This window comes from Neoarius graeffei, chromosome 13, assembly GCF_027579695.1.
Source record: "Neoarius graeffei isolate fNeoGra1 chromosome 13, fNeoGra1.pri, whole genome shotgun sequence".
In the NCBI taxonomy this organism is placed as follows: Eukaryota; Metazoa; Chordata; class Actinopteri; order Siluriformes; family Ariidae; genus Neoarius; species Neoarius graeffei.
The window spans coordinates 61,786,880-61,801,408 of NC_083581.1; the positions used below are offsets into that span (position 1 = coordinate 61,786,880).

Below are 14,529 nucleotides of genomic sequence, written 5' to 3' on the forward strand. Positions count from 1 at the left end.
TGCTTCAAAAGCACCTCATCTCCCACCTGCACAGATGATGGTTTGGCCCCGCGCCATTCGTCAGCATACATTTTGGACTTGCCCTTGCACTCAGTATCGGTGTCTTGGGCCTCGATGTCACTCCTCGGCATGCTGATGTCTGGCAGCTTTCCCCTGAGCTTCCGATTGAACAGGAGTTCAGCCGGGCTCCTGCCCGTGGTGGAATGTTCAATGGACCTGTAGATGGTGACGTACTTTCGTAGCTCCTTCTGCCAGTCCAGCCCCTCCGCCTGTGCGATGCGGATCCTTTTCATGATCGATGCGTTTTGCCTCTCGACCTCTCCATTCGCCTGTGCCCACTTTGGTGTCGTCTTCACGTGTTGTATGCCGTTCTCTTGGCAGAAGTCCTGGAACTGTGATGACAGGAACTGTGGCCCACAGTCAGACCTGATTAGAGACAGGCAGACCGTGGCGACTGAAGATGTTCTCTAAGCAGTCTATCACTTTCTCTGCCGTGGTGGAACGTATGATCTCGTACTCGTAGTAACGGCTGTAGTAGTCTACAACTACCAGGATCGAATGTCCAGTTGGTAAGGGACCTAGTAGATCTGTGGCAATGTCCTGCCAAGGTCCATCAGGGAGCGCGGTGGGTCGTAATGGCTCTGGTACGTCGGGGTGCGCCACTAGTTGGCACCTGTGACATGATTTGACATATTTCTCCGTTGCCCCATACATCCCCGGCCACCACACCTTCCCCCTCAAATGCTGTTTTGTCCATACCATGCCCAAGTGTCCTTCATGAGCTAAGGCTAAAGCTCTGTTGCGCAGTGCCTGTGGGAGTACAATCCATGTCCCCCTCAGCACTAACTGCCCAATAGTACACAATTCATTAGCGATGCGTGCATAAGCTGCGCACTTTTCAAAACGGCCTGTCTGAATTGCCTTTCTCACCTCGGCCAGCTCTTCGTCCTTCGCGGAGGCTCTCTCCACCTCCCTCGTAGTCAGTGCAGTGGGCGTTGCCTGCACAGCCACGAAGCGCACATACTCCTCCGCTCCGTGATGGTGTGCCGTCCTCTTTGCGCTGTCCCTCAGCAGACGAGACAGAGGATCTGTGATGTTGAACTTCCCGGCAATGTGCACCACCTGAAAGTCGTAGGGTTGCAGGCGGAGCACCCAACGCTCAATCCGGGCGCATGGTTTTGATCTTGGACTGTAGATTACCTCCAGAGCTTTATGGTCTGTCACCAGGTCGAACCTCTTGCCATATATGTACGGATGTAGGCGTTCACATGCCCACACCAGTGCCAGGGCCTCGCGCTCCGTTTATGAGTATCTCCTTTCACAGTCCGTCAGGCTCCTGCTCACGTAACATATAGGCACCATAGTGCCCTGTTGCTCCTGTATCAAAACTGCCCCTATGCCCACCGGCCCTGCATCGGCTATCACTTTGTCGAAGTATGCTAGCATGCCCGCCTCTGCCAGCTTCTGCTTGAGTGTCTTGAATGCCACCTTTTGCTCTGCGCTGAAGACAAATGGCACATCCTTCTTTGTCAGTCTCCGCAGCGGTTCTGAGATGGCAGCGAACTGGGGTATGAAACGGCTGCTGTACCCAGCCAAACCCAGAAAACTGCGGACCTCGGATGCATTTTCCGGCTCACATGCCTCCACCAGCGCTCTCACTCTCTCACTGGTGGGCCCTATTCCCTTCTCAGTCAGTAGAATGCCCATGAACACCAGCTTGTCCATCTTGAACTGACACTTTTCACCATTCAAGGTCAAACCGCATTTTTCCAGTCTTTCCAGCACTGCATGTAGTCGCTTGTGATGTGTGTCACGGTCAGGTGCATGGACGATGATGTCGTCTGAGATGTTGGCCACTCCTTCGATGCCAGCCAGTGCCGTCGCCACCTCATGTTGGTACTGCTCACTCGCGGATGAGACCCCGAATATGAGTCTCTTGTAGCAGTATGTTCCGCTGTGCACTGCGAATGTCGTTATCACCCTTGACTCTTTGGTGAGCTCTAGCTGGTGATAGTCCCACGTTAAGTCGAGCTTACTGAACACAGCAGGCCCATTCATGTCGTGCAGCAGTTCCTCAACCATCGGGTTTGCCTATCTCCCCCGGATGATAGCTCTGTTTGCCATCCTCATGTCTAGGCACAACCGAATGTCAGTGTCTTTTGCCTTTGGGGACTACTACGATAGGGTTCACCCATGGTGTTGGACCCTCCACCTTCTCGATGATGTCCATTCGTAGCAGCTCCTCGATTTTCCTGTCGACCGCCTCTCGCAGGTGGAATGGTATCCGTCTCAGCGGTTGTGCTACGGGCTCCACGTTGCCGTCGATGTGCAGCCTAACTTGCTTAGTGTTCAGTTTACCCACCCCTGTGAATAACTTGGGGTATTTTCCCCTCACCTCAGTCTTAACATCGGTGACTGCTGCTACATCTACACCCACCCTTAGAACACCTAGCTGTGTAGATGTCTCCCTGCCAAGTAGCAGTACCCCCTGACCTGCGATCACAGTAAACTCTGCTTGAGTTGCTCTTTTGCCTATCTTCACATCGCATGTGAACACTCCCTTTACCGGCAGTGGCTCCTTTGACGAGTAAGTATACAACTTCTTATCAGATTTGGATGATTTGCATTTAATGTGCTCTTTCTTTAGCCCTTCCCATGTATTTTCATCAACTATATTGGCAGTGGCGGAACTAGACTTTTTTCCTTGGGGGGGCAAGGGGGTGGCCAGGACTATTTCAGGGGGTCAATGGTTCCTACTACTACACACACAAATATGCACGAGCACTCACGATTAATGTTAGCGATTGTGTGCTGTATATCCGTTTTTTATCTTGTGTGTTTAAATTATGCATTATTGTTATTATTATTATTATTATTATTATTTATTCTTACATGGTGTTCCACCTGTTCTTGTCTTGTGTTCTTGGCCATGTCATGACTTCTAATTATTTTTGTCTTTTTGTTATATGTACATACACACCTTTCTTTCTTTCAACATTAAAATTCCAGGGACTACAGATGAAAGAAAACTAGTCAGTGATTATTTCTAGTGCATTTACATGTTAATTAATACACATTTATCCTTCTTAAATAAATAAACTTATAAACAATACTTTCAATTTACAATCACGTTTAAGTAGCTACGTATTAAGCACACAGAAGATGTCATTTTGAGTGTAATTTGTAGTTTATTAATGTACAAAATGAATACGGTGCATTTACCGACACCCTGACACCATTGACTGGAACTAAAATGCACATAGTAACTCAAGTCACACAGTTACTCAGTTACTGACACACTGAGTCAGTTACACAGTCACACAGTTACTCGCACACACAGGTACATATAGTCAGTTGTTCATACAGCCAGTAGTCCATCAAACCAACTTTCCACAAAAAAATAAATAAATAAATTGCCAATTACCAATTTGACATGACATATGAAGACCACCAAGATTTAACTAAGTAGAACATACTACACAGGTAAGCAGGACACAGTGCAGAGCTTGGTCATAACCAAAGACTAACAATACCCATCTTAGCTTCAAAAAAGCATAATTCTTCTATTGTGATGAGAAGTGGCAAAATAACTGACAAAGTCATCCATGTTAAGGGCACGTGCCGTCCTGGACTCAACACTTAGAATACCCAGATGATTTAACCAGTCATCGACCATTGTTGTCCTGAGATGTGTTTTTATTAGCTTTAAGGCAGAGAAGCTGTAATCCGCAGCTAGCCTCTACAAATGACGCAAAAGTTGCCACTGTTTATTAAGAACGTGCAGAAGGCATCTAGCTTCATCTAACTTATTTTGGGATAAACTGCGGTCGTGTACTCACCAATATAGGTCAGTCTTAAAATCCATCTGTCTGAGGAGCAGCTGCCTTTTCTGTTCAATGGTTCCTCCTTCTTTTTCTTCTTTCCCATGTCTTCTATTGTAAATTGGATTGCAATGCCTTGTGGTAGCTTGCATTGCACCATCTACTGTACAGGAGGAACCTAGCAGTCACAGACTTCAATGCAACTGGCTTTTCTCGTGCGGTGCCGTAACATGTCAATCATCTGGGGGGGCACCTGGGGTAGCCAATCAGATTCCAGGGGAGGCTAGTGCCCCCCCAGTCACCCCTGTAGCTCCGCCAATGTATGTTGATTGTAGCCCCTGAATCAATCAACATCACTAGGTCTACCCCACCCACATTAAATGTTAGACTGTCAATGTTGCTACTATCACGCACTACAAATGCAAACTCACTTTCCTGCTTTTCTACCTTCTCGTCTACATATTTCACTGACCCCTACTACCTTTAGACTTGCACATCTTGGTGTAGTGGTCTTTGCCGTTGCATTTTCTGCAGGTTTGTCCGCGCGCTGGGCATTTGTCGTCTTTCGCGAAGTGGTCGCCATGTCCACACCTGAAGCACACTTTCCCCTTTTCTTCTCCCTCGCGTTTTCGGCTCTTGCTCTTGCCTCCTCTCCCCTTGGAAATTTGGTTCACGGTCTCGGCGCCCTTGCTGTCTGTGCCGCTCACCCGCATTGCCGCCAACTGCTCCTCCACGCGTTCACATTGTGCAGCTACCGTATCTCCAGTGCTTTTGTCAGAGTCAACGTCGAGCCCTCCTCGAGCAGTTTTCTCTTCACATACTCTGACGAGCATCTACTTAGCACAGCGTCCCTTAGCTGGTTAGAGATGTCATCCCCAAATGCACAGTCTTTTGCCGTCTGCCGCAAACGTGTTACAAACTGCTGTACAGTCTCCCCAGTGTTCTGTGTTAGCTGATAGAAAGTTTGGCGCGCAAATGCATTGTTCACCTGAGGTACGAAGTAGTCATTTAGCGCCTTCACAGCCTTGTCATAGTCCGCTGGACCTCCCGTGTCGTCCAGTGTGAAAAAGATATCCTGTACATCCGTCCCGGTGTGATGCAGCAGTAGTGCCCTTCTCCGAATCTTGTTGTGGTCGCTGACATTTTCTGCCAATGTTAATCCCTTGCCATCCGCGAACAGCTCAAATGCCGTTAGCCATCTGGTCCAGCGTGGACCTAGCGTAGCCGGCTCCTTGTAGCAATCAAACTTCGGCAGTGCGTTGTTCTCCATTTTAAAGATACGAACGAACTCACTTCAGATTTAACTATACGAAGTTGACTCTTATCCCATCCTCGTCGCCAGTGTTACACTTTGACTATGTGTAGAAACGAATTAAATCACACACACACACACACACACACACACACACACACACACACACACACACACACACACAGAGAGAGTAAGTTTCACCATGCTTTACTCCATCTTGTCACTGCATAAACTGAACGTTACAAATCAGTGCATGGGATTCTACCCGTCAGCATGCTGACGTCATCAGTACGTGACATCTATGTTTTTCTTGGACGTAGATAAAATCACTGTAATATAAACGTGATGTTAAAAGATGATTTTTCAATGCCATTAGAAACACTGAGCCGAGGACTTAAAAATTTATTTTCAAAGCAACTTACATTGGGCATTCATAATATATTCATGAGCATTGCATAAATATTTATAAAGAAGTCCTGGAGGATTTCTATAAGGATCTATATACGCTGTAAAATTCTCAAATCTAATTCCTTACCTGAAGAAATATATTGTTTGGTCTTAAGCACGTAAAAGAAAAAAAAATCTGTTTGAATTATGAGCTTGACACTGTTGCATCAGCCATTTTTAAATCATTTTCTTGGAAGTTATCATTTTGTCTTTACAAACATCCATCCATCCATTATACGTAACCGCTTATCCTGTGCAGGGTTGCGGGCAAGCTAGAGCCTATCCCAGCTGACTATGGGCAGGGTACACCCTGGACAAGTTGCTAGGTCATCACAGGGTTGGCACATAGAGACAAACAACCATTCACACCGACAGTCAATTTAGAGCCACCAATTAGCCTAACCTGCATGTCTTTGGACTGTCGGGGAAACCGGAGCACCTGGAGGAAACCCACACAGACACGGGGAGAACATGCAAACTCCACACAGAAAGGCTCCCGTCGGCCACTGGGCTCGAACCCAGAACCTTCTTGCTGTCAGGCGACAGTGCTAACCACTACACCCCTGCCGTCCTCTTAACAAACAGCACATCCATAAATTGTTGAGAAATATTCTAGGTGTAGTTACTGTATCTACTTCTGATAGGAGCATGGGATTTGGAGGATCGTTACTTAAGAGCTGGTGGTCTATTTGCAAATCTGGTATGAAGCATTAAAATCATGCATCAGTGCAAATTCACTTATTTAGTAAGCACGTATGCAAGCAAAATGATTGTCTTTACTGCTCTCAAAGTGAAGTGATAATCAAAGTGTCAGGAATGTGCTGTTAGTAAAAACAAACTAATAACTTCCAAGATAAGAATGAAAAAAAATGAAAAAGCATTTTTCTATCAATCATCAGAAAATGATAATCATGTACTGTATTGTTCTCTTATCTCGAACAGTTGTCCCAGAAATACCAGATTTCCCCTTGGAAATCCATCCATCCATCCATCCATCCATCCATATGCCACCTTATGAGTTTGGATGTAACTCTTTCATACATTTCTTCTCTCATCTCATCTCATTATCTCTAGCCGCTTTATCCTTCTACAGGGTCGCAGGCAAGCTGGAGCCTATCCCAGCTCACTATGGGCGAAAGGCGGGGTACACCCTGGACAAGTCGCCAGGTCATCACAGGGCTGACACATAGACACAGACAACCATTCACACTCACATTCACACCTACGGTCAATTTAGGGTCACCAGTTAACCTAACCTGCATGTCTTTGGACTGTGGGGGAAACCGGAGCACCCGGAGGAAACCCACGCGGACACGGGGAGAACATGCAAACTCCACACAGAAAGGCCCTCGCCGGCCCCGGGGCTCGAACCCAGGACCTTCTTGCTGTGAGGCGACAGCGCTAACCACTACACCACCGTGCCGCCCCCATACATTTCTTATGAATGCATTACAGCCATCCAACATAGATAAACACAATGTTACAAAAGCTGTATTTTTAGTTTAAAAAAAACAAACACCTGGAAGGCTCCTGAATGCTGCAGTGATATTTTGTTTACCCTGTCACTGTAAGACATGTGTTTGAATCCCATGTCCGGGAGGCCAAGAAACTATGAATTGGCTCTGAATTCTGAGATGGCATTGTTATCTATACATGGAAAAGTTCAGTTGATGCTCACACAAGCATGTCCTGCTGTGCTCTGGCATTGTCTGAGCAGCATTTTGAAAAGGTTCAGTGCTGCTAGAAAGCAGTATTAGCTCTTATCCTCTCCAATTAGAAGCTAAAGACAGTGGGTGGGAAATGTGAGCAACTAAATGGGAAGAAAAATATGTTAGGAAAAAGTAAAACGGGTCGTTTAAACATGAGCAGGCCATAAGGGTTAAACCCAGTTCGACTTGATTAATGATGGTAACAGTGCAGGGAACTCTATGTTTGGGTGCCAGGTGGCCTACTCAAGACAACTCTTATTTAGTCGGTACGGACTTCCCACTAACCCAAGACCTAGATTTTAACCACTGTTTTGACACTGGAACAATATTTGTTTCAGCCTAGAGCCATTTTTAGTGCTCCGAAATGGCTTCTCACTGTCAAGTGTGAATCGAGAAGCAGTTTAGTGGATGAATAGATAGGGGAAGTAATTACACTTCACAAAGACAGGATCAGACAGGATAATAAATGCACTTGTTCACCACTAAAGAACAAATGCGCAGCTTTTTTTTCTCAGTAGCGGTAATAAATTGCTGCATACTGTGAATTCGTTTGAGTTTAAAGTGGATGTAAGTTTGTTTATCTGAACCAATTTTGTATCAGTGATGAATTTTCAGTTTAGTCTACCTTTTGTTCGATTTTTATGTATTTTATGTATGGGTTTTATTATGATTGATGCTATTAATTACATCCTGTATGCATAGTGGAGCAAAATCAGGTTCATGAAAGCAATCTTCATTAGAAAGCATGTTGTACTTAGAGCAGTGATACAGTATTTAGAGCTCTCCTCCATAAATAAGCGTCACCTAAGAGGAGCCCCAGCCAGTGTCCGGTGTAAATATGGAAGCATTAATTAATCACGCGTATAGCATCAGACATAACAGAGATGCTTTTTCACACTATTTTGTCTGCGTTGTTGTCTGCCAAGGGGGCTGTTATTAACATTTGAACTATGACTAACCTGCGGCCATGAAAATGCAACTGTGACATTCGGAGGTGATATTTGGAAGCAATCAAGTGTCGCTCTCTTGTCGCAGTATTGCTTCAGCCAACATCAAAGTGACACGGCCTGCTTTGATTCAGCTCCGGACATGGGCAGATATGCTTAGCTTGCACTGCCGTGAGTGATACTGCTTGTTCATTACCACTTAAAAAGAAGTTGGCTCATCATGAAGTGCAGGTGATTCTTTGAACTGAACCATTGCGGTTTTTATTTATTTATTTATTTATTTATAGAAGGCAATCATTTGAGACTTGGGCTGGTTTTCCACACAGCAAGAACAAATGATGCATACTACGTACTGACATTTACAGGATATCTGGAATGTATTTTTTTTATGAGGAAATAATAACATGGCCAACAGCAGGGATTTACACACATTAAAGCAGGTTTACGATTAAATTTTCACTACTTTGTTATTTAAAGACTGATATCAGTATACACCTGATTTGGACACCTACCGTATGAGCACTTTCACTTTATCGCTTTTAGGTAGGTAGATTTAGACATTTGCATTTACCCTCAACAGATATGGAGAGCAGATGAGATTGTCTGTCTATATTTAGCTCTTGATCTGTGTGGTTGTGAACTTGGATCGTGTAATACAGGGTGTTTCAAAAAAAAATTGGTATTATTTGAGATGTAAATATCCCAGAAAATACATAGTCTAGGCAAATGAAACTGAACAGGCTTAATGTTGAGCAACATAAGATCCATCCATCCATTATCTGTAGCCGCTTATCCTGTCCTACAGGGTCACAGGCAAGCTGGAGCCTATCCCAGCTGGCTATGGGCGAGAGGCGGGGTACACCCTGGACAAGTCACCAGGTCATCGCAGGGCTGACACAGAGACAAACAACCACTCATACTCACAACTACAGTCAATTTAGAGCCACCAGTTAGCCTAACCTGCATGCCTTTGGATTGTGGGGGAAACCAGAGCACCCGGAGGAAACCCAGGTGGACAGAACACGCAAACTCCACACAGAAAGGCCTCGCCAGCCGCTGGGCTCAAACCCAGGACCTTCTTGCTGTGAGGTGACAGTGCTAACCACTACACCACCGTGCCGCCCCCAACATAAGATTTATTCCTCAAAATTTGAATGAGAAATTCAAAGGTATGTGGATTCCATGAACGATTTCACAAATTTTCAGTATGCACGCTGCCTGAGACACAGTCAGCCTCCCTCTTTGAACTTTTTGTTCCATGTCCAAATCTGCATTGCAGTTGGTGCATTTTTAGAGAATTCTCTCATAAATGCATAATGCACAGTCTTGTTCGACTGTGTTCGAGCGTACTCTAACACACGCACAACGCCTTTTCGTTTCCAGTGAATGGCATTTCTATACCTAAAAAGATAAAAACAAAAAACATTCAACATAAAATTTTGACCAGTTTCCGCACATGCTGTTAAAATTTGAGGTCAACTGAACGAGAATTGGCAAAGTTATTAGATTGTGAAATTATATAAATTTTTTTGAAACACCCTGTATATAACAATTTAATCGTCTCTACAATATTACACTGCTATGGTCTACAGTGATGTTTACTCCAAGTACTGTGTCAGTCGAAAGCTTGGACACACCTTCTAACTCAATGGTTTTTCTTAATTTTTATGAATTAAAAGACACTTCATGTCTTAAAGTAATGATGGATGTCGTTTCTCTTTACTTAATTGAACGGTTCTTGTTGTAATATAGATTACTACAGTTGTGGAATAGGGCTATTTACTGTATTTATTATTTACTGTTTACTATTTGATCTCAAATGCATTAAGAAGGCAAGAAATTGCACTAATTAACTTTTGACGAGGCACAGCTGTTAATTGAAAAGCATTTCAGGTGACGACCTCATGAAGCTGGTTAAGATAATGCCAATAGTGTACAAAGCAGCATCAAGGTAAACAGTGGATACTTTGAAGAATCTAAAATCCATCCATCCGTTATCTGTAACCGCTTATCCTGTGCAGGGTCGCGGACAAGCTGGAGCGTATCCCAGCTGACTATGGGTGAGAGGTGGGGTACACCCTGGATAAGTCGCCAGATCATTACAGGGCTGACACAACCATTCATACCTACAGTCAATTTAGAGCCACCAATTAGCCTAACCTGCATGTCTTTGGACTGTGGGGGAAACCGGAGCACCCGGAGGAAACCCACACAGAGACGGGGAGAACATGCAAACTCCACACAGAAAGGCCCCCTTCGGCCACTGGGCTCGAACCCAGAACTTTCTTGCTGTGAGGCAGGAAAAACTATTTTGGATTTAATTGTTATTGTCCGTTACACACTGATCAACCTGTGTGACTCAGTGGTGCTTTTGAATCGAGAATAAATGAAGAGGGAACTGAACATTAACCGTTTATTGAAATTGGGTGATTATAGTTACTATATGACTATAGCTACAACTGGAATGTGCTGAGTCTGTTAGCATTTGTAATTATTGTACCATCCACTATTAGATAAAATAAAAATAAAATCTTACAATATTAGTTGAAAATCTAGGGCAAGATATTTTATTATTTTCCAAGTAATAACACTTCAGATATTGTTTTAATAGTAATAAGTACCAATGTATAAATGATAGAGTGCAAATAGCTGTGTAACTAGATGTCCTTGGAGTTGCTGAGTCATGGAGGGCCGGCAATACCATCTAGCCCACAGTTCAGGTAGCAGTCCTTTGAGAGTAAATGCTTTGGCTTTCATAACATTCTGTTCCCAAAAGCTGATGTCAGGAAAAATTCTTTACACAAAGAAGGTTTTCTTCCTTTTGTAGATTTTTTAACTGTTCTTTCGTGTCGGGACTCTTCGGGAAAAAGAAGGTATATTCCAACACGTAGCTAATGCTAGACCATAAATCTGCACCGTCACTCCAGTCGTTTCGAGGAATTTTGTACGGATCATGACCACTAATGAACTCTAATTTCTACGTATATGTATCCTTTACTTCTTTCTGACTAAGATTATCCAAGTAATCGGGTAGTAGAGCTTTTTTAGCTGTAGTTTTCTTCAGACAACAGCAACAGACGCCGGACATCTTCGCTTGGCTTCAGTATGTGAACAGCGTGTAAACAAAGTTCGTTTGTCCCCCAGGTATAGGGTAGCGACGGTTGCTAACGTAAATGTGACTTCAGTGCAAGGGGTCTATAGTAACTTATATAATCACTCTTTACAAACGTGGTGAGCAGAAAAGCATCTCAGTATGCACAAAACATCAAACCCTGAGGTGGATGAGCTACAACAGCAGAAAACCATATCAGGTTCTCAGAGCACAGACTCACCAAACTGGACAGTTGATGACTGGAAAAAGACCAGGTGATTTTTTTTTTTTTTAATCTAATTTTCAACTATTCAGTTTGGGTGAGCGTGATGTGCTTTATATTTAAAGCTGAGGGAAAAATTACCTCAAAAGATTAAATAGGCATCTGTTAATAAAAATATTTTTAACAGAGATATGGTAATCAGAAATTGATTAAATACTTAAATACTGCTTTTTTAATGTCTTGCACTAGACAGCACCATCAAACACTTTGAGCAACAGCATTAAGAGTGAAAAATGTCAGCCATGTGAACATTAGACAGCCAATTTTGATTGTTTTGTAGTAAATCGTGACCAGGTGAGAATCAATATCACACAAACCCCATCGTAAACAATGAGTAAGGTTCACATTCACTGTTCTGGCATAAATTATGTCTCAATGTGTGATCATTTTTATGTAGTAAGCGCGACTGTGAAACCCTGGAAATATTTGTGTTTTGATGATGGTGATAATGATTGCCCTTATGAAATGAGGAAATTAATATTCAAGCACACTGGCATAGAGCAAAACATTAAAGGTTGCATGATTATTAATTTTTACTAGATGACCAGGAATGAAAAAAGTAGTCAACCTGTCAAAAACTGATTCAGGGCATTGTTATTTTAGGTGATACAAGTCGGAAAATTTTATTCTCAAACAGCAGCAAACCATTTCATTTACAGTGGTGCTTGAAAGTTTGTGAACCCTTTAGAATTTTCTATATTTCTGCATAAATATGACCTAAAACAACATCAGATTTTCATACAAGTCCTAAAAGTAGATAAGGAGAGCCCAGTTAACAAATGAGACAAAAATATTATACTTGGTCATTTATTTATTGAGGAAAATGATCCAATATTACATATCTGTGAGTGGCAAAAGTATGTGAACCTCTAGGATTAACAGTTCATTTGAAAGTGAAATTAGAGTCAGGTGTTTTCAATCAATGGGATGACAATCAGGTGTGAGGGGCACCCTGTTTTATTTAAAGAACAGGGATCTATCAAAGTCTGATCTTCACAACACGTGTTTGTGGAAGTGTATCATGGCACAAACAAAGGAGATTTCTGAAGACCTCAGAAAAAGTGTTGTTGATGCTCATCAGGCTGGAAAAGGTTACAAAACCATCTTTAAAGAGTCTGGACTCCACCAATCCACAGTCAGACAGATTGTGTATAAATAGAGGAAATTTAAGACCATTGTTACCCTCCCCAGGAGTGGTCGACCAACAAAGATTACTCCAAGAGCAAGGTGTGTAATAGTCAGCGAGGTCACAAAGGACCCCAGGGTAACTTCTAAGCAACTGAAGGCCTCTCTCACATTGGCTAATGTTCATGAGTCCACCATCAGGAGAACACTGAACACCAATGGTGTGCATGGCAGGGTTGCAAGGAGAAAGCCACTGCTCTCCAAAAATAACAATGCTGCTCATCTGCAGTTTGCTAAAGATCACATGGACAAGCCAGAAGGCTACTGGAAAAATGTTTTGTGGATGGATGAGACCAAAATGGAACTTTTTGATTTAAATGAGAACCGTTATGTTTGGAGAAAGGAAAACATTGCATTCTGGCATAAGAACCTTATCCCATCTGTGAAACATGTTGGTGGTAGTATCATGGTTTGGGCCTGTTCTGCTGCATCTGGACCAGGATGGCTTGTCATCATTGATGGAACAATGAATTCTGAATTATACCAGCAAATTCTAAAGGAAAATATCAGGACATCTGTCCATGAACTGAATCTCAAGAGAAGGTGGGTCATGCAGCAAGACAACAACCCTAAGCACACAAGTCGTTCGACCAAAGAATGGTTAAAGAAGAATAAAGTTAATGTTTTGGAATGGCCAAGTCAAAGTCCTGACCTTAATCCAATCGAAATGTTGTGGAAGGACCTGAAGTGAGCAGTTCATATGAGGAAACCCACCAACATCCCAGAGTTGAAGCTGTTCTGTATGGAGGAATGGGCTAAAATTCCTCCAAGCCGGTGTGCAGGACTGATCAATAGTTACCGGAAATGGTTAGCTGCAATTATTGCTGCACAAGGGAGGGTCACACCAGATACTGAAATCAAAGGTTCACATACTTTTGCCACTCACAGATCTGTAATATTGGATCATTTTCCGCAATAAATAAATGACCAAGTATACTATTTTTGTCTCATTTGTTTAACTGGGTTCTCTTTATCTACTTTTAGGACTTGTGTGAAAATCTGATGATGTTTTAGGTCATATTTACGCAGAAATATAGAAAATTCTAAAGGGTTCACAAACTTTCAAGCACCACTGTAAATGAAATGGTTAGCTGCTGTTTGAGAATAAAATTTTACGACTTGTATCACCTAAAATAACAATGCCACCTAAAATTGTACATCAATTTTTTTATGTATACACTGCTAATGAGTAAAAATAAATAAATCAGTGCAATATGTGTAACATATAACCGAAATCAAACATGTACCACTTCTTAAAACACAATTGTGTGGAAATTGTTAATTCTGAACCTGAGACTAAGCAACACAGAAGTTCATTAACTAAGCTATGCTTATACAGTAGTTCAGTGACCGGCTATCGCCGAATGGAAGGTACTCTGTCTACCGCAGTGTCTGGGAAGGTTTTGTTTAATGACCCGGGGTTGAATTGTCAAGCTCAACTCCAGCCTCATTAGCCTTGAAAAATGAGTCTGGCTCATTATGGGCTGTCATGAGCCCTTCTAAACTAGCTGACTGGGATTGGATCGTGACTCACTGTTTTTTTTCCACCAGCCCAACTAGTCAGCATTTTTGCAGTAGTCACTACTCCAGTAGTATATGCATTGCCTAAAGCCTTACCTGAGATGACTGAGGAACTTTTAAATTAGACAGAGTGAGCCATTAAGATAGAAATCGTAAGTTACGAAGGTAACTATGGATCTGTGAGACCAAGGGATGACCGTCACTACGGTCTAAAAAAGGAATGATCACCTTCGTTCTGCCTATCACCGAGACCATATGTCAACAAAGTCATGT

At 43.0% G+C, this 14,529-nt stretch overlaps 1 protein-coding gene across 14 annotated transcripts in view; it reads left to right on the plus strand.

Annotated features, from left to right (window-relative positions):
* Positions 1 to 14,529, plus strand: part of rap1gapa (RAP1 GTPase activating protein a) — a 205,717-nt gene that overhangs the window by 49,424 nt on the left and 141,764 nt on the right. The window lies entirely within an intron of this gene.